The sequence below is a fragment of the Bos grunniens genome, chromosome 9 (assembly GCF_055505025.1).
Source record: "Bos grunniens cultivar Pamir isolate PY7600 chromosome 9, Bosgru_T2T1.0, whole genome shotgun sequence".
Taxonomy (NCBI): domain Eukaryota; kingdom Metazoa; phylum Chordata; class Mammalia; order Artiodactyla; family Bovidae; genus Bos; species Bos grunniens.
The window spans coordinates 53,892,466-53,913,302 of NC_141173.1; the positions used below are offsets into that span (position 1 = coordinate 53,892,466).

Consider the following 20,837-nt stretch of genomic DNA (forward strand, 5'->3'; position numbering starts at 1 on the left):
GGATTGAACCCATGCCTCCTGTGTCTCCTGCATTGCAGGTGGATTCTTTACCCATTGAGCTGCCTGGGAAACCCATCATTTGTTTAACCCTGTTTAAAAGGATTAGATGTTAACATGAATGATGAGGGTTTCCTTGATAAGGTTAGGTTCCCTGCATTTGGACACTAATTTGAAATGTCCCTTCTTCTAAGTAGATGGGATGGTGGGAACTCAGATTTACACGATTTGTTTTGCATAAATAGAAGCCCAGAATTTAAAGAAAAAGTTTTTGGTTGAGGTTATTCTTGCTTATAAAGTTATATTCAAGTCCCACTTTCTCTTTCTTGGGTTAATTCTTAGATAAAAGGCCTAGAGTATGGAATAGAAAAGTCTTAAGTCTCTGATAACTCAGGGGTGTTGACTTGAGAGAAATTTCTATGAAGTAGAAGGCAGGTTTGGAGTTGATTTGGGTAAGTGCTACTACTTCTGAAGTGTTGAACTTCCTTTGTGAAGGAAATGTGAATTCCAAGGTGAAGACCAGTACTATCATAGACATGCTATTGTATTTATAAAATGTGTTGGATCAGATGTAAAAGAGGGAAGAAAAGAAAGATAAAAAATTTGTTTGAAGAGTTACCCTTTCCTAAAGATAAAAGCATTACATACTCAACTAAAGAAAATATAGAAAATTAAGGATAGAGAAGAAAAAAATCTAGTTTCATCCAGAAATAACTATTATAACATCTTGGTGCATTTCTGTACAGTATTTCTCTGTATATGTAGATACATATAAAATGTATATACATATATACTGGTATTCCATCAGAAATGTGAAGTATAGCTTATTTAACCCTTATGCTTTTTAAAGGGATTTTTTTCATGATGAAAATCATTGCACATAAACCTTAGACATACTTTGATTTTTCCCTCAGGACAGATTAGTAGATATAGAATAACTTAAGGAGACAAAAGATATGAAGTTTTCTGTGGCTCTTTATTTATAATATGAAACTATTTTCTAGATGTTGTACCAGTTTATGCAAGGGTGACAATTTCATTATTTCTTGAAGGTCCTGAACAGTACCTTCTGAGACTCTTTACAATAAAAAAAATGCTTGAAAGATTACGATTATTTGAATTTGTGTTTCTTTGACTGTGAACTTGAACATATTTCATGGTTAATTAATCACATACATTTTCTCATCTGTAAATATATCTTTTACTTTTCTATTGAGGGTTTTAGTATTTTTCTTAACACATCTATTGCTATATATTGAAGACAGTAATCCTTTGCTATATTTGAGATATATGTTATGAATTACATGGTATATGTGTGCTTCTGTACTAAAACTATACAGCTCTTCGTCTTTGCTGGAATCTATTTTTGTTTCATGTACATATCCTTCTCTGAAGTTCTTACCAATTCTTAAGGGGCCAACTTAAGCCTTCTTTCCTCGAAACGGTCCAAGATCCCTGAAGTGAAATGAAGCCTCTCCCCTTCTACATTACCATCGTATTTGGTTTCATTACCCTATACCACTTGTTTCCAGCTGTTTTAGAAGAAAGCTTCCCTATTTGGAAATAGCCTTTTTTTTTTTTTTTTAACCCACTTTGATATCCCTTCCAGTGCTCACACAATCCTGTACAAAACAGTTGCTTAATATATACTCCTTGTGTTGAATGAAGTGACATCAAAAGCATTATAACTTAACTTTCAAAAGATAGTAGATTCTTATCATTTTGTAGTTGCATGTGCAGTAGACTTGACAAAATCAGCTATAATCTGGTTGAATTAAAAAAAAAAAACTCACCATGAATTTTTCTTTCATAATCCAAGTACAAGGCTCTGGGATTTGTGACTCTATAGTAGTTTGGTTGAAGTTACTCAACCAATAGTGAGTGAAGCTCACTCTTATGAGCTTTTTCTAAACTATAAACTTCCATATAATTAAACTTCACTGGAAAATATAGCATAAAAACCACTAGAAGTAACACTTTTATAAAAAAAAAAAAGAGAGAGAGAAACAGAAGCTAGGCAGGCACACTTGATCACAATTTCTAATGGGATGAGAAATATGAAAACAACAACCAAAACAAAATGTCCAAGAATGAAATTTGCAGAGTTAAAATTGCCAGAGTGATTGTGAGCAGTGTAATTTTGTTTTATTGGTACCTGAGGCCTTTAAGGATACAGAATAGAGTGATAAACATAACCAATAAATAGGATAGTACATGGTGCTGCTGCTGCTGCTAAGTCACTTCAGGTGTGTCGGACTCTGTGTGACCCCATAGACGGCAGCCCACCAGCCTGCCCTATCCCTGGGATTCTCTAGGCAAGAACACTGGAGTGGGTTGCCATTTCCTTCTCCAATGCATGAAAGTGAAAAGTGAAAGTGAAGTCGCTCAGTCGTGTCCGACTCTTTGTGACCCCATGGACTGCAGCCTTCCGGGCTCCTCGTCCATGGGATTTTCCCGGCAAGAGTACTGGAGTGGGGTGCCCGTGCCTTCTCCTAGTACATCGTGCAGTGGTGGACTGTTCACCAGGGATGCAGGTAATTGGCTTTCACTCGTTGTTCAGTGGCCAAGTCATGTCTGTCTCTTTGCAACCCCATGGACTACACCAGGCCCCTCTGTCCATGGGGTTGGTTGCCATTTCCTTCTCCAGGGGATCTTCTCAGGCCAGGGATCGAATCCACATTTCCTGCACTGGTGGGTGGATTGTTTAACACTGAGCCATCAGGAGAGCCCTGAAAGGCTTTGACTACTTGTTTGTAAAACTCAGAGCCTCAATTTTCTTTGAGAAGCACGAATTGTCTTGCTTTTTAAGGAAAATTTCTATGAATATAGATCTAAAGGCTGGGCTAAAAGTGGAGCTGAGGAGTGCCATTAAGATGCTAATTAATAGCAGGATAACCTGTACCGTCATTTGGCTCAGCAAGGATGGAGAGCTACCTGGTGTCTGGGTGTGCTCACTCCTCCAGGTTGACATAAACTATCCCTGAGGCTGCCACCACTGTTGATATATGGGAAATTATTTCAGAGTAAGTACACCCTCTATAACCCAGAAGCCAAAAGAGAAGGAAACTCTTAGAACTCAGCTCAGTTGCTCTGTGATAACCTAGAGGGGTGGGACAGGGTTGGGGGTGGAAGGGAAGCTCACAAGGGAGGGGACATATGTATACCTATGACTGATTCACATTGTTGTAGAAACCAACACAATATTGTAAACCAATTATCCTCCAATTAAAAATAAATAAAAAAGAAGTAAGCCCTTAATATGAAACCTGCTATTTTCTTAAGCTTTGATGTTCTAAGTGTACAATCTAGGTGTGGAGCTCAAGAGATCTGGAACATCAGTTATTCTGCCAGCAAGATAAGAGTTGTAACACAGAGTCACAAAGGTGGGAGTTCCTGACAAAGAAGTGCAGCACTCTGCCTCTCCACCCTCCCTCCTTCCTGTCCTCAATTCCTCTCCCCAAAACACACTTTTTTGATGGGGGATACAGCAGAGAACATAAGGGAAGACATCCCCCGTTACTTTTTGAAAGATCCCAAAGTAAAGAGAACTTTTTCTCAGCAAATGTTCCCAAGCTACCAGGCATGGGAAGTCTAACAGAGATGGAGGCAAAGAAATGATGAATTCATATGAGTGCTCACCTGAAAGAAAATAATATTATGACCAAAAGTTACATGGTACATTGGAACAATTGTAGAAAAAATTAATTTTAGAACGGGAATGAACTTCACTGATGACCTATTCAAACTCTTACAGACGAGGTGGTCTGACTAGAAAGTTTAATTACTTACCATAGCAGATCAGGTCATTGGTAGCACAGTCCAGATTAAAATCCAAGCTTCTTGTTGCCCCAATGTTCCTGCTCTCCAGGACCCCAACTCCCCATCCTCCCAGGGTTTCTAAACTCTGGTCCCAATTATTTCTTTTATAGCTTTGCATTTTATAATTCTTTACATAATTAAAATATTTTATTACAGCATAAGCTATAGGCAATGGCACCCCACTCCAGTACTTTTGCCTAGAAAATCCCATGGACGGAGGAGCCTGGTGGGCTGCAGTCCATGGGGTTGCGAAGAGTCGGACACGACTGAGCAACTTCACTTTCACTTTTCACTTTCATGCATTGGAGAAGGAAATGGCAACCCACTCCAGTGTTTTTGCCTGGAGAATCCCAGGGATGGGGAAGTCTGGTGGGCTGTTGTCTATGGGGTCCCACAGAGTCGGACACAACTGAAGTGACTTAGCAGCAGCAGCAAGCTATAGCAAAGTTATTTTAAAAGAGAAAACTCCATCAGCAGATGAATGGATAAGAAAGCTATGGTACATATACACAATGGAGTATTACTCAGCCATTAAAAAGAAAACATTTGAATCAGTTCTAATGAGGTGGATGAAACTGGAGCCTATTATACAGAGTGAAGTAAGCCAGAAGGAAAAACACCAATACAGTATAATAACGCATATATATGGAATTTAGAAAGATGGTAACAATAACCCTGTGTACGAGACAGCAAAAGAGACACTGATGTATAGAACAGTCTTATGGACTCTATGGGAGAGGGAGAGGGTGGGAAGATTTGGGAGAATGGCATTGAAACATGTAAAATATCATGTATGAAATGACGTGCCAGTCCAGGTTCGATGCACGATACTGGATGCTTGGGGCTAGTGCACTGGGACGACCCAGAGGGATGGTATGGGGAGGGAGGAGGGAGGAGGGTTCAGGATGGGGAACACATGTATACCTGTGGCGGATTCATTTTGATATTTGGCAAAACTAATACAATTATGTAAAGTTTAAAAATAAAATAAAATTAATAAAATAAAAGAGAAAACCAAAACTCTCAGAGGGACTAGGAAGAAAAGTAACAAGGCTGGATCTAAGTTTCTTCTATTCTACCCGACAAATTCAACTATGTTAACTCTTTTCTTCTTTGTTCTTCTAATATTCCTTTTGGTCTTTATCTCAAAATAAAATACTGATATGTTTAATGATTAATTTATGAACTTCAGATTTTGCTTATGATTTGATTGAAGAGAATTTAGTTTGTTACACCTCTCTCCTGTCTTTCTTCAAAACCCACACAGTCCATCACCATGTGGTACCACTGGCTCTCTTTCATTTTTTTAAAATCATGAGCTGTGTAGAGCATTGTTCTTTTTCCTTTATTGTTTTTTAAACTACATTATTTGATATGTAATTATATGTAGATTACATACTTAATACAGTTTTAACATCTATATGTGGTGGATCAGTGGTAAAGAATCTGCCTGCCAATGCAGGAGACATGGGTTCCATCGCTGGTCCAGGAAGATCCCATGGGTTGGAGAGCAGCTAAGCCCATGTCCCACAACTATTGAGCCTGTGCTCTAGAGCCCAGGAGCTGCAGCTAGTAAAGTCCACATACCCTAGAACCTGTGCTCTGCAACAAGAGAAGCCACTGCAATGAGAAGCCCTTGCACCACAACTAGAGAGTAGCCCCTGCTTGCCATAGCTAGAGAAAAACCCACACAGCAACAAAGATCCAGCTAAAAGTTAATTAATTAATCAAAATGTTAAAGAAGCTATCACTGTGGGGGGAAAAAGTATTGTGCAGTTTGTTTTTGAGCCCTAAAATATCTATAGTGGCATATTATTTTCTATTTTTACATCATTGTATTTTTTCTTTTTCTTTTTTTATTGGAAGATAATCACTTTACAATGTTATATTTATTTCTCGCATACAACAATGTGAATCAGCCACAAGTATACATATGTCCCTTCTCTCTTGAACCTCCTTCCTACCTCCACCCCATCCCACCCCTCTAGGTTGCCACAGACACTGGGTTGAGCTCCCTGTGTTATACAGCAACTTCCCATTAGCTGTCTATTTTACATATGGTAATGTATATCTTTCCGTGTTACTCATAACTGAAAAGGACACATGAACCCCCAGTGTTCATTGCAGCACTATTTACAGTATTTAGGACATAAAAGCAATCTAGATGTCCATTGACAGAAGAATGGATAAAGAAGATGTGGTACATATATGCCATGGAATATTACTGAGCTATAAAAGGAATGCATCTGAGTCAGTTCTAGTGAGTGGATAAACTGAAGTCTGTTATACAATGTGAAGTAAGTCAGAAAGAGAAAAACAAATACCATATGTTAACGCATATATATGAAATCTAGAAAAATAGTACTGATGAACCTATTTTCAAGGCAGGAATAGAGACGCAGACAATAGAGAACAGACCAGTGGACACAGCGGGGGAAGGAGAGGGTGGGAAGAATTGAGAGAGTATTAGCATACTTTGTAGTGTTCTTGGATTTGTTTTCTTCCCTCAGTATTATATCTCCAAGAGACATTAATTGTTGCTTTTTTTTTAGTTCATTGTAACATCTTTGTGATATCCTGTTGTGTGAATGCATTACAGTTTATTCATCCATTCTTCTGCTGTCTCTATGGACATTTGTTTTTTCCTTTTTTTCCCCTTCCTGTTGGAAACATAGAGATGAGGAGCATTCTTGTGTCTCCTGGTGTGCGTATGCCCAGAGTTTCTCTTGGGTGCATAGTTAGAAGTCACCTAAGTGTATAGTTGCTGGGTCACCCACTCTAACAATGTTCAACTTTTAGAGATACTGCCAAATTGGTCTTCCCCTCACCCATGCATGCTTAGTTCCTCAGTCATATCTGACTCTGTACTCCATGGACTGTATCCTGCTAGGCTCCTCTGTCCATAGAATTTTCCAGGCAAGAATACTGGAGTGGGTTGCTATTTCCTCCTCCAGGGGATCTTTCTGACCCAGGGATGGAAACTGCATCTCTTGCATCTCCTACATTGGCAGGTGGATTCTTTTACCACTGCAACACCTGGGAAGCCTTTCCATCTCACCATTGTTATATAAATTTCTATTGATCCAACAGCTCTCCACAACTACTGTGAAGTGATATGCTTATGAAGTTGAATGCTTTTTTACATTTTATATATTGATTGGCTATTAATTTTTCTATGGAAAGCCTACTTACATCTTTTTTTGATTTTTCTATTAGATTGTCTTTTTCATATTGATTTATAGGAGTTATTAATTTATTATGAATACTGATCTTATGTTTGTTGTGTGGCATAAGCAGCAATAAGAAATATATTCAAAGCTATGGTTTTTCCAGTAGTCATGTATGGATATGAGAGCTTGACTGTAAAGAAAGCTGAGCACTGAAGAATTGATGCTTTTGAACTGTGGTGTTGGAGAAGACTCTTGAGAGTCCCTTGGACTGCAAGGAGATCCAACCAGTCCATCCTAAAGGAAATCAGTCCTGGTTGTTCATTGGAAGGACTGATGCTGAAGTTGAAACTCCAATACTTTGGCCCCCTGATGCGAAGAACTGACTCATTGGAAAATACCCTGATGCTGAGAAAGATTGAAGACAGGAGGAAAAGGGGATGACAGGATGAGATGGTTGGATGGCATCACTGACTCAATGGACATGAGTTTGAGCAAGTTCCAGGAGTTGATGATGGACAGGGAAGTCTGGCATGCTGCAGTCCATAGGGCCTCAGAGCGGCCATGGCTAAGCCAAGTGGACATGACTGAGCAACTGAACTGAACACTGATAATCAGCAAAGGTCCTGTCAGGGGGAAAAAAAAAAACACATACACACCAATTATTTGAACAGGAAAAATTTGATATCAAGGATTGTTAAGTAGTAGAATGTAGTTATCTTCTAAAAGGGGGAAAGCTGAAGCTAACAGGTCCAGAAGCAGCAGGTGCATAGCCTCTCACTGCCAAGGGAAAGACCTCTTCAAAAGCCTGCTAGTGGTAAAGAGAGTTTTGAGAGGGAGCGGCCAGAGCTAGTCAGTTAGAAACACCCACCAGTTCAGAAAGGTGTGGACAAGCTGAGTGTGGTCCCTGGAAATGGCTCACCATTTCCTGGGGGGGTATAGGTAGGTGAGAGCTGGTCTGTAGGAGCCATCAACCATTGCAGATGATGTGGTGGCTGGGGAATGACCAAGGTTATGTCTTAAGGTTTGATTAGATTCAGATTAAACGTTATTGGCAAGACTACTTCATATTAGTAGGTAATATTATATTCTGTTATTCGACCACACCAGGAAGCAACTACTTATAATTAGTTCTTGCTGTGCCTTAGAAAGTTCCATGCTAAACCCACAGTTACTCTTTCATATAAGATAAAATGAAATGTTGCACTCTGAGAATATATTGTTCCTTAACAATCTTTCATATAATTTTATAATTAAACAATTTTTTTTTTTTTTACCTTCCTGGATGGCTCAGTATGTAAGAATCTGCCTACAATGCAGGAAACACAGGAGATGCAGATTTGATCCCTGGGTTAGGAAGGTCCCCTGGAGGAGGAAGATGGCTACCCACTCCAGTATTCTTGCCTGGAGAATCCCATGGGCAGATAAGCTTGGAGGGCTACAGTCCACGGGGTCACAAAGAGTTGGACATGACTGAGTGACTAAACACACAAATAATACCTTGGGGATTGCAGAATGGTGATGATTCCAATTTTATGGAAATGTTTGCGTTTATTAGCCTGCATTCTTCTGTAAAGAAGTACTTTCTTTTTATTTTTTTCTTATGATGGCAAGTAACCAAACCCCCAAAGATTAATTGATAATGTCAAAAAGCTAGGAAGTGGAAAAATGATGATGGCCCATCTTCAATGCATTTTTTAATGTCTTGGTGACAAGATGACCTTAAGGCCACTTGGTGGGGTATGTTTAGGAGGTGGCTGAGAATACTGCACACACTAGAAGCATTCTAATAATTTCATCTCCTGTGCTTACATATGCCTTCTTCTATAACTCTGGGTTTCAAAGTGTGGGTCTAGTACCAGAAATGTCAGCAATTACCTGCACATTTGTGAGAAATTCAGTTTGTTGGACATTAGCCTCACCTACTGAATCAGAAACTCTGGGGTGAATCCCCCAAATCTGTGTTTTTAACCCTTCTGAGATCCTGTTGCTTGCCAAAGTCTGAAAACCAGTGCTGAGGGGTACTGAAAGCACACCATCTAAGAAGCCAGCCACCCTGAGGTCACCAAGCTGGAAAGACTACACAGAGTCTACACAGGAACAGAGAAAGATGCCCAACGACCCCCAGCTGGTCCAGCCCCTCGCTGTTTGACATTCACTTCTGATGTCTTTTAATATATCTTTGAATAGATATGTGACTTGAGAAATATGTGTTGTGTGTATGTGTTTTTCGTTTATATAAGTAGTATTGTCTTGACTTGTTTCTTACATTTTTCACCTAACAGTATATTTTCATATATTTCTCACCACTGCATGGTGTCAGAGGAGTCTGTAATTTCCTCAGTTCTGTCTCGCCGCAGCAAAAATTTGAAGCAATGGATGGACCAGTGTTACAGCTTGGTGTTACAGCTCAGTTTATATCAGGGGAGTGTGTAATTTCCCTGGTTCTGTCTCGCTGCAGCAAAAATTTGAAGCAACGGACAGACCAGTGTTATATCTCAGTGTTACAGCTCAGCTTTATTTGGCAAGCAAAGGAAAATACATCCTTGAGGCATGAGGGCCGGCCGAACCAAAAGACACGAAGAGAAGGACTCAATTTTGGCTCCTCTTTTTATACGTTTTTTTCTCCTCCCCCGAGCCTGCTCTATGTAAAATGGGCTAGCCAGGAGGGCGGTTTGTTTCACCTGAGGTTCTTACTCCGGTCCTTGGACCTTCCTTTGTTCTATTGTCATGGGCTTTTTCCTTTCTTTGTCTTTTAGCCACCACTATTTTGGACTTCTTTTTCCTATTCTAACTACCTAACAATGGCAATTCTTCGTATGTATCTACTACCTTTAGCATTCATTATCCAAATGATGGGCATCTAGATTGCTTCAACATCTACTACCACAAATGATCAGCATCCTCATATGTGCCCTGCCCCACTTCATGCCATGCGAAGAACACACTGATGGAGAAAAACTTACATTCCTATTGTTAATTAGAAATAATTCTATTAGAGGGTAAATTTTTCTGTCTGAAAATTTAAAAGACTGGTTGGGAGACAGTCAATACAAACAGCCTTAATAATTTCATATATATATGAAATCTATATGTATATATCACATACATACAAACATAACTCCATGTTCCTGATTTTTATGTTGAAACGAACAAAAAAGTCACACAAGTTGTTAATATCTATGGAATTTTCTACCAAAGTTTGTACTAACTGATGCTTTTTTAAATAAAATATGTACACATGAAACCAGCTGAAGAGCTCATTTCCCTGTGGGATTGTGAATTCCTTAGATGGTTGGCAATAGCATAGTCTAGTAAATACATAATGAAGGAGCCCTGGTTAGTGCTAAGTGCTTTAAGACTATTCATGTAGTTAATTGCTATCTTAACAACAGATCATTCTCTAGGACATTTGTATCAGTTATTTTGTAAATTTCTTAACCATTCAGAAACAAATGTTGTAATGTCCTTAGAAATAAAAACAATATATACATTATAGGCCTCTTGAAAGCACTTCTAGTTTATTACATATTATTTAAACGGTGATATCTTGTACACATAAGTTAACTGTCTATTACCTGTGCTTTAAGGAGAAGAATGAGGACTGACTGTTGTTAGCGTGATGTTTCCTCAAATTCCATCACTGCCCCTCCTCCCCTCTGGGATTCCCTTGCTGACAGAGTGATATATTCTTAGACTAAGCCACCTGGGGAAAGAATGAACAGGTTCATTTATTAGGGCTTCCCTGGTACTCAGTGGTAAAGAACCTGCCTGCCAATGCAGGAGACATGGGTTTGATTCCTGATCCGGGATCCCACATGCCGAGAAAGATCCCACATGCTGAAGAGCAACTTAGTCCATGTGCCACAACTATTAAGCCTGTGCTCTAGAGCCCAGTAGCCACAACTACTGAAGCTCATGTGCTTAAGAGATCGTACTCCACAATAAGAGAAGCCACTGCAATGAGAAGCCCAAGCACCGCAACTCAAGAGTAGCCTGTTTGCCACAACTAGAGAAAAACCTGCACATCAAGGAAAACCCAGCACAGCCAAACTAAAAAACAACCAAAACAAAAGCTGTACTCTTACAAAAAAAAAAGAAGAAAAAAATAACCAGAAGCGTATCTGATACTTCAGTCAGTTCATTTCAGTTGCTTAGTCATGTCTGACTCTTTGCAACTCCATGAACTGCAGCACGCCAGGCCTCCCTGTCCATCACCAACTCCTGGAGTTCACTCAAACTCACGTCCATCGAGTCGGTGATGCCACCTGCCATCTCATCCTCTGTCATCCCCTTTTCCTCCTGCCCTCAATCTTTCCCAGCATCAGGGTCTTTTCCAATGAGTCAGCTCTTCACATCAGATGGCCAAAGTATTGGAGTTTCAGCTTCAACATCAGTCCTTCCAATGGACACCCAGGACTGATCTCCTTTAGGATGGACTGGTTGGATCTCCTTGCAGTCCAAGGGACTCTCAAGAGTCTTCTCCAACACCACAATTCAAAAGCATCAATTCTTTGGCGCTCAGCTTTCTTCACAGTCCAACTCTCACATCCATACATGACCACTAGAAAAACCACAGCCTTGACTAGACGGACCTTTGTTGGCAAAGTAATGTCTCTGCTTTTGCATATGCTGTCTAGGTTGGTCATAACTTTCCTTCCAAGGAGTAAGCGTCTTTTAATTTCATTGCTGCAATCACGGTCTGCAGTGATTTTGGAGCCCAAAATAAAGTTCGCCACTGTTTCCACTTTTTCCCCATCTATTTGCCATGAAGTGATGGAACCAGATGCCATGATCTTAGTTTTCTGAATGTTGAGCCTTAAGCCAACTTTCTCACTCTCCTCTTTCACTTTCATCAAGAGGCTCTTTAGTTCTTCACTTTCTGCCACAAGAGTGGTGTCATCTGCATATCTGAGGCTATTGATATTTCTCTCAGCAATCTTGATTCCAGCTCGTGCTTCTTCCAGCCCAGCGTTTGTCATGATGTACTCTGCATAGACGTTAAATAAGCAGGGTGACAATATACAGCCTTGACGTACTCCTTTTCCTATTTGGAACCAGTCTGTTGTTCCATATACAGTTCTAACTGTGGCTTCCTGACCTGCATACAGGTTTCTCAAGAGGCAGATCAGGTGGTCTGGTATTCCCATCTCTTGAAGAATTTTCCACGGTTTATTGTGATCCACACATCAAAGGCTTTGGCATAGTCAATAAAGCAGAAATAGATGTTTTTCTGGAACTCTATTGCTTTTTCCATGATCCAGTGGATGTTGGCAATTTGATCTCTGGTTCTTCTGCCTTTTCTAAAACCAGCTTGAACATCTGGAAGTTCATGGTTCATGTATTGCTGAAGCCTGGTTTGGATGTTTTTGAGCATTACTTTACCAGCATGTGAGATGAGTGCAATTGTGTGGTAGTTTGAGCATTCTTTTGCATTGCCTTTCTTTGGGATTGGAATGGAAACTGACCTTTTCCAGTCCTGTGGCCACTGCTGAGTTTTCCAAATTTGCTGGCCTATTGAATGCAGCACTTTCACAGCATCATCTTTTTGCATTTGAAATAGCTCAATAGCTCAACTGGAATTCCATCACCTCCACTAGCTTTTTTCATAGTGATGCTTCCTAATGCCCACTTGACTTCACATTCCAGGATATCTGGCTCTCGGTGAGTGGTCACACCATTGTGATTATCTGGGTCATGAAGATCTTTTTTGCACAGGTCTTCTGTGTATTCTTCCCATCTCTTAACGTGTTCTGCTTCTGTTAGGTCCATAACATTTCTGTCCTTTATTGAGCCCATCTTTGCATGAAATATTCCCTTAGTATCTCTAATTTTCTTGAAGAGATCTCTAGTCTTTCCCATTCTGTTGTTTTCCTCTATTTCTTTGCATTGATTGCTGAGAAAGGCTTTCTTATCTCTCCTTGCTGTTCTTTGGAACTCTGCATTCAGATGCTTATATCTTTCCTTTTCTCCTTTGCTTTTGGCTTATTTTCTTTTCTAAGCTATTTGTAAGGACTCCTCAGTCAGCCATTTTGCTTTTTTGCATTTCTTTTTCTTGGGGATGATCTTGCTCCCTGTCTCCTATACAAAGTCACAAACCTCTGTTCATAGTTCATCAGGCACTCTGTCTATCAGATCTAGTCCCTTAAATCTATTTGTCACTTCCACTGTATAATTGTAGGGGATTTGATTTACGTCATACCGGAATGGTCTAGTGGTTTTCCCCACTTTCTTCAATTTACTTCTTAATTTGGCAATAAGGAGTTCATGATCTGAGCCACAGTCAGCTTCCAGTCTTGTTTTTGCTGATTGTATAGAGCTTCTCCATCTTTGGCTGTGAAGAATATAATCAATCTGATTCGGTGTTGACCATCTGGTTATGTCCATATGTAGTCTTCTCTTGTGTTGTTGGAAGAGGGTGTTTGCAATGACTAGTGCGTTCTCTTGGCAAAACTCTATTAGCCTTTGCCCTCCTTCATTCTGTAGTCCAAGGCCAAATTTACCTGTTACTCCAGGTGTTCTTGACTCCCTATTTTTGCATTCTAGTCCCCTATATTGAAAAGGACATCTTTTGGGGGTGTTAACCCTAACTTCAGTCAAGACTACAGTAAAAATGGAATTGGCTAAGCCAAAGAGGTATCTACCATGCACTTGAATTGAGTGTATCCAGGTTGCTGGACCTAATTCCTAACCCAGGAAAGGACAGGGGAGAATGTCTAGGTCTGATCAGGAGATTGTTTAAAGGAGGCTGAAAGCTTACCCACTGCACACAGGAACATGACCTAAAGCAAATGGTTGGTTTAACAGAATCAGTCTTCCTTTAAGACACAATAACATGGTAGGTATATAACTGTGACATAATGAGGGTTGACCCACCCAACAGATATTTACGGAGAATGTATTTAAGCAGATACAAAGAAGAACACACTTTGTCTTTATTCTGAGTTCACAAGCTAGAATAATCTTTTTCAAAATGTGTATTCCAAAAAGTAGATGCTCGATGTAGAAGAGATCTGTGGTCAGGAAGGTCTGAGAAATGCTGGATTATTTGTCCTGCTTGGACTGCTATAGCAAAAATCCCAGGGACTAGGTGACTTAAACAATAAATAGGTATTTCTCCTAGTTCTGGAATCTGGGAAATCCAAGATTAAGGAACCAGCAGATTTGGTATCTGATGAGGGCCTGCTTGGGCTTCCCAGGTGGCTCAGCAGTAAAGAATCCACCTGCAAAGCAGGAGATGCAGGAGACATGGGTTCGATCTCTGGGTTGGGAAGAGACCCTGGAGGAGGAAGTGGCTACCCACTCCAGTATTCCTTCCTGGAGAATCTCATGGACAGAGGAGCCTGGTGGGCTACAGTCCATGGGGTCGCAAAGAGTTGGACATGACTGAAGCGACTGAGCATGCATGCATGTACAAGGGCCTGCTTCCTAGTTCATAGCCAGCTGTCTTCTTGCTGTGACTTCACAGGGCACAAAGAGAGTGAGAGAACAGTCTGGGGTCCTTTTGTAAGGGCACTATATCCCACTCACGAGGGGGTATCACCCTCATGACCTCCCAAAGGCTCCGCCTCCTAATACCATCACACTGGGTGTAAGGATTTCAACATATACATTTGGGGGGGAACACAAACATTTTGTCCATCGCATGGGTTATAAATATTAAACAGGTTGCTTTTGGCAGGACTTCTTAGAGCATTTAATATGCAGAGGACACTGTGATTCTCTAAAGGGAACAGAGACTGTAGTATTTCCCAAACTTACTAAGGAACTAATTTGGAACACATTTCAAGAGACACTGACCTCATCTTTCCCTTTCCCCTGCTCCAGGTGCTCTGGTCTCTGTTCTTTGAGTATTCCAGGATCAGGAGGAGGCGTGGCCTTGATGCTCCTCCTGCCTGGGGCACTTTTCCTCAGATAGTCACTGTGCTGAACCTCTGCAGTAATTTTATTAATTGTTCTTCCAATCCCTTTGTTTTCTCTTCCCTACTTTCTTTTTCTCCACTGAGTTGGTTGTCGCCGGTTGTCATATAAAGTTCACTTTTTGTTACAGGTCACAGTCTGATCAGGAAGTGGTTCATTGTTGCATAGAATAAGTGAAGATGACACTTCAAAATGAGGATTTTTTTTTTTTTTGGGTCAGCTTATGAGGCACCCACGTATTGAGCTTTTTCATCTTTCCAATTGGCTTCAAATGCTGAACGACCATAGAATGGTCAACGCTGAGTTCTTTGGCAACTTCTTGTGTAGTTGTAAGAGGATCAGCTTCAGTGATGGGTTTCAATTGGTCGTTGTCAACTCCCGGTGGCCGGCCACTACACTTCTCATTTTCAACGCTCTTGTCTCTTTTGCAAAGTTTCTTGAACCACCACTGCACTGCACATTCATTACCAGTTCCTGGGCCAAATGCAGTTGGCCTCCACTGCTTTATGATTCGTTTTGATCTCAAATAAGAAAATTGCTCAAATTTGCTTTTTGTCTAACATCATTTCCCTAGTCTAAAATAAATATAAACAGTAAGTAATAAGTAATTAGCAAAAAAAATCCTAAAGCAAGAAATGTGCATTAAAATGATGTATAACATAACCACATTTATTTAAGAATGTATTCCAATATTAAATGGCAAAATTCAACAATGCAAAAACCACAATTACTTTTGCACCAACCTAAGAGTAAATGTGGAGAAGGCAATGTACTCTTGCCTGGAAAATCCCATGGACAGAGGAGCCTGGTGGGCTGCAGTCCATGGGGTCGCAAAGAGTCGGACACAACTGAGTGACTTCACTTTCACTTTTCCCTTTCATGCACTGGAGAAGGAAATGGCAACCCACTCCAGTGTCCTTGCCTGGAGAATCCCAGGGACAGGGGAGCCTGGTGAGCTGCTGTCTGTGGGGTCGAACAGAGTCGGACATGACTGAAGTGACTTAGCAGCAGCAGCAGCAACAGTAAATGAGTGACTTCACTTCCACTTTTCACTTTCATGCACTGGAGAAGGAAATGGCAACCCACTCCAGTGTTCTTGCCTGGAGAATCCCAGGGACAGGGAAGCCTGGTGGGCTGCTGTCTATGGGGTCGCACAGAGTCGGACACGACTGAAGCGACTTAGCAGCAGCAGCAGCAGCAATAGTTAATTATTACTGAAACATATCCTTAACTAGGGTCCTGTGAACCTGAAGAAAGGCAACCTTTCCTTCCTTTTCCCCCCCCATTTTATGCTGAATGCCTATTTATTGAATTTTCATTGAATGTAACTTGATTAAATTGTTTTCAATTATGTTTATGTCCCTGTATGCCACAACAAGGCTAGCTGGTTACAAAAACCAACACAAAGAAGAAAGAAGAAATAATACAACTCATTTTAGTTTCATCTTTCTTTAAAAATAAACTTAGGAAAATAGATCTACTTTTCTGATGTAATTATTAAGAAGTGTTGGGTATTAATTCAAAGTTTTAATTGAACTGGAATAAACTTAAACTTTAATATTACTTTTGTATTATGAAAGTTTTCAAACAGACACAGAAATAGATAGAATAATACAATAACCCAACAGATCTCTTCTTTAACGTCAACATCTATCAGCATTATATCATACTAGAATTTTAAAAATATGAAAAATGAGTCTTCATTCCCAAAAGGAGTCCTGTTTTAAGTACTACATCAAGTCAGATTCATTAGATTGTAAGGCATATCTTGATTTCATACCAATTGGTTCAGTGGATAAAGAATCCACTTGCAATGCAGGAGACACAGGAGACACGATTCCATCTCTGGGTCGGGAAGATCCCCTGGAGGAGGAAATGGAAACCCACTCCAGCATTCTTGCCTGAAAAATTCCATGAACAGAGGAGCCTGGTGGGCTACAGTCCATGGGGCTGCAAAGAGTCAGACATGACTGAGTGGTTATTAGGTGTCTATCTTACAATCAGTGAAAAATGTTAATAACTGAAATTGACCAGTGAGCACAGAACTCTGCTTGACCTATGGTCCAGGGGTAAGGTTGGGGGTGGGGTGGGATTCCCTATAGCATACAGTGGTGGGAGGGAGAAAAAGAGAACTTTTCCCTTTTATTTCCTATTTGTCCCCCTCTCAAGTTTATCTCACATAATAAAATAACTACCCTTAATATTAGTCACCACTTATTGTGCTGTCTTCTCTGTCCTAGCCAATTTCTTATTTCCTTTACAAATATTTATTTATTCAGTTTTCACCAACTCTACAAGCTAGTTCTTAACACATCCCCATTTTACAAATGAGGCAACTGAAGAACAAAATGGCTAAGTAAGTTTCTATGGTTGCACAGAATCTAGAGAACAGGGCTGGGATTCAAACCTAGGTCTGCCTAACTGACCAGATACATACCAGTTTCTACCCCCACCCGAGGCTATGCTGTCCTTAGTCCAGACTTGGTGACTCTTCTGTGAGACTCCTTTGCAAGTCTTCATGTAGAAGATGCTGTCATAGCCCTGCTCAATCTACTTGGCAACTAATACTTGCATGCAGGCTGGCAACACTTCTGACTGTCAGAACCTGCATCTCTGCATGTGCGTTCTTTCCCACCTCTGAAGTCAGTTCTTTCCCAGCACAGGATAGACTGAAAGTTCCAGAGAATAGCCACTCCCTATTCAACTAGTGATTCTGTGTGCTGTGCTCAGTCATGTCTGACTCTTTGCAACCCCATGGACTATAGCCCACCAGGCTCCTCTGTCCATGGGATTTTCCAGGCAAGAGTACTGGGGTGGGTTTCCATTTCCTCCTCCAGGGGATCTTCCTGACCCAGGGATCAAACCTACATCTACTCATGTCTCCTGCATTGTAGGCAGATTCTTTACCACTGAGCCAACAGGGAAGCTAAATACTCCAACTCCCTCATCTTTGAGAATGCTAACTCTGAAGTGCTAGCTCTGCCCTGGTTCCAGAGATTCTCAGCAGTGTTAAATTCTAGTCGCACACAGTGGAAACACACCCTTTAATGATTTTCTTCCCTTCTGTCTCATTTTCCCATCTCTTAGCTTCTTGCAATCAAATTTTTGTCAGGATATGCATTTTAAGGCTCTTTGTATGCCTCAAGTTCTTTAACTGTAAAAAGTGAGGTGTTGTATGAGGTGAATTTAAGAATTCTATAATTCTATTTTATGTAACCTAGACATCAGATGGAGACTTCTTGGCTCTTATGAACCAGATAAAATGACCTCAACACCATCCACCCCAAATTCATGGCCATGGAAATCCAAAGCCTTCTCAAAAGTTCTTAGAATTTCTGAAGACTTAAGCTTTTATACTTACATCTACTTCCCAGGCTTCTGCTTTTTTAGATATTCTAGTCTGCATCATGTAAACCTAGGTAGGGATTTCAACTTTGAATGATCTTAAAGTAAACCTCTCATGTGGCTTTGGGGTAAAGAATTGGCCTGACAGTGCAGGAGACATAAGAGATGTGGGTTGGGAAGATCCCCTGGCAAAGAGAATGGCAACTGACTCCAGTAGTCTTACCTGGGGAATCCCATGGACAGAGGAGCCTGGTGGGCTACAGTCCATGGGGTCACAGAGTCAACACAACTTAGCGACTAAATAACAACAAAACCAACAACAGCCAAAAATAATTGTTCTAAAAGCGCTTGTAATTTAGGCTTTGCTGAATTTCTGGAGAGATGAAGGAATGATCTGCATTCTAGAAATGCAAATAACTACAAGCAGCACAACTTTATAACAGATCTTACAAGATCCCGAGGACTCCACCGCTGGGGAGTTTTACTGATCCTTACTCCTTCCAGTTTCAGGCCATCTCCCTTTCCTTCTTACTCCTCTTTTTGGCTCTTCACTCACTCTCTCTCTCTCTTTCTGTTTCTCTCAGGAGCAATAACATCCCACCACGAAATCTAGCGTCTCCCTTCTGGAATATTCTGGCACGTTTGTCATCTAAGCCTTAACAGCTTTGTTTAAATCAGCTGGCCTTATCAATTTAGTCTCCCAAACCATGGCATGTTCCTACTTAGGGAGGCTTCTGGTTCAGTAATTCATTCCTTCACTTTCCCCAACCCCTTCCCCTAGGAGTTAGAAGTAGTTCTTTTCTTTCTCTTCCTCTAGTGGGCACTGCTATTATCGCTTTGACTTACCAAAACACAAATCCTACGTTAGCTTTCACTTTTTCTGTTTCATATTTCTAAATTGAAGTTACAGTTGATTTATAAAAGTATATTAGTTTTAGGTATATAGCATAGTGATTCAGTATTTTTACAGATTATACTCCATTAAAAGTTATTACGAGATAATAACTATAATTCCCTGTGCTGTAGAATATATCCTGTTGTTTATCTATTTTATGAGTAGCAGTTTGTAGCTGCCAACTCCATATTACTAATTTGTCCCTCTCCCTTCCCTCTCTCCATTTGCAGCCAATATTTTGTTTTCTATGTCCATGAGTCTGTTTCTGTTTTACACACACATTCATTTGTGCTTTAGATTCCACCGATAGGGGATATCATACAATAATTGTCTTTCTCTGTCTGACATTTCACTAACAATTATATTTTCTAGGTCCATCCACATCTCTGCAAAAGGCAGAATTTCATTCTTTTTTATGGCTAAGAAATATTTTATGTATATCTATATATATCACATCTTCTTTATGCACTCTTGTCTGTTGAATGACACTTAGGTTGCTTCCAAATTTTGGCTATTGTAAATAGTCCTGCTATGAATATTGGGTTGCACATATACCTTCTTGTGTTTTGTTTTTTTTTAATTATTTTGTATTGCTTGTGCATGCGTGCTCAGTCGCTTCAGTCCTGTCTGACTCTTTGCGACTCTATGGGCTGTAGCCTGCCAGGCTCCTCTGTCCATGGGATTCTCCAGGCAAGAACACTGGAGTGGGTTGCCATTCCCTTCTCCAGGGGATCTTCTGGACCCAAGTATCGAACCCAGGTATCCTGTAGCTCCTGCATTGTGCAGGTGAATTTTTTACCTCTGAGTCACCTGGGAAACCTATTTGGTTTTGGCGTTATAGCCAACTGACAAATGGTGTTGTGATAATTTCTGGTGAACAGCAAAGGGATTCAGCCTTACATATACATGTATCCATTCTCCCCCAAACTCGTGTATCTTTCTGAGGTAGTGTTTTCTTTTTTTTCAGATATATGTCCAGTGGAATTGATGGATCATATGGTAACTCTATTTTTAATTTTTTGAGGAACCTCCCTGCTATTTTCCAGAGTGGCTGCACCTATTCACATCCCCACTGACAGTGTGCAAGTGTTCCTTTCTCTCTTCATCCTCTCTGACATTTGTTATTTGTAGGCTTTTTGATGATAGCCATTCTGACAGATATGAAGTGATATCTCATTGTGGTTTTACATGCACCCCAATATTCATAGCAGGACTATTTACAATAGCCAAGATTTGGAAGCAACCCAAGTGTCATATTTTATCTCATATTGGTTTTGATTTGTGTTTCTCTGGTAATTCACGATGTGCCTGTTAGTCATCTATATCTTCTTTGGAAAAATACATAATTATGTAAAATAAGGAATGGAAATGATTGTATATGGTAATTTTGAGGATAATCGTTTTTTATTAGTGATTTTTATCCTAAAATGGAGGTTTTTGGCTTACTTCCAAGAAAAACAAAATATTCAAACAAAATTCCTTTTAGCTCAAATACATGCTTATATTTTTAAAAAGCTAAAATACTGAGATTTTATAATTTCTAAATAGTTATAACTTCTAAATATAATTTAAAAGTTCTTTGTAAAGCCAATTATAGTTGTTTTAAAAAATATCAATTGTATTAAAAACAAGTCATTACAAAACAGATAAAATGGGATTTCCCTAGTGGACTAGTGGTTAGGACTCCTGAGATT

General features: G+C 40.1%; 1 protein-coding gene across 3 annotated transcripts in view; it reads left to right on the forward strand.

Annotated features, from left to right (window-relative positions):
* The window catches only part of GPR63 (G protein-coupled receptor 63), a 127,703-nt gene that overhangs the window by 31,578 nt on the left and 75,288 nt on the right, over positions 1 to 20,837 (forward strand). The window contains exon 2 of one of the 3 annotated variants that reach the window (XM_086317671.1): positions 20,111 to 20,142. The exons of the other annotated variants lie outside the window; for them this stretch is intronic. The gene's annotated coding sequence lies outside the window, so the exon portion shown is untranslated. The remainder of the gene's footprint in view (positions 1 to 20,110; positions 20,143 to 20,837) is intronic. 3 annotated transcript variants of the gene reach the window in all.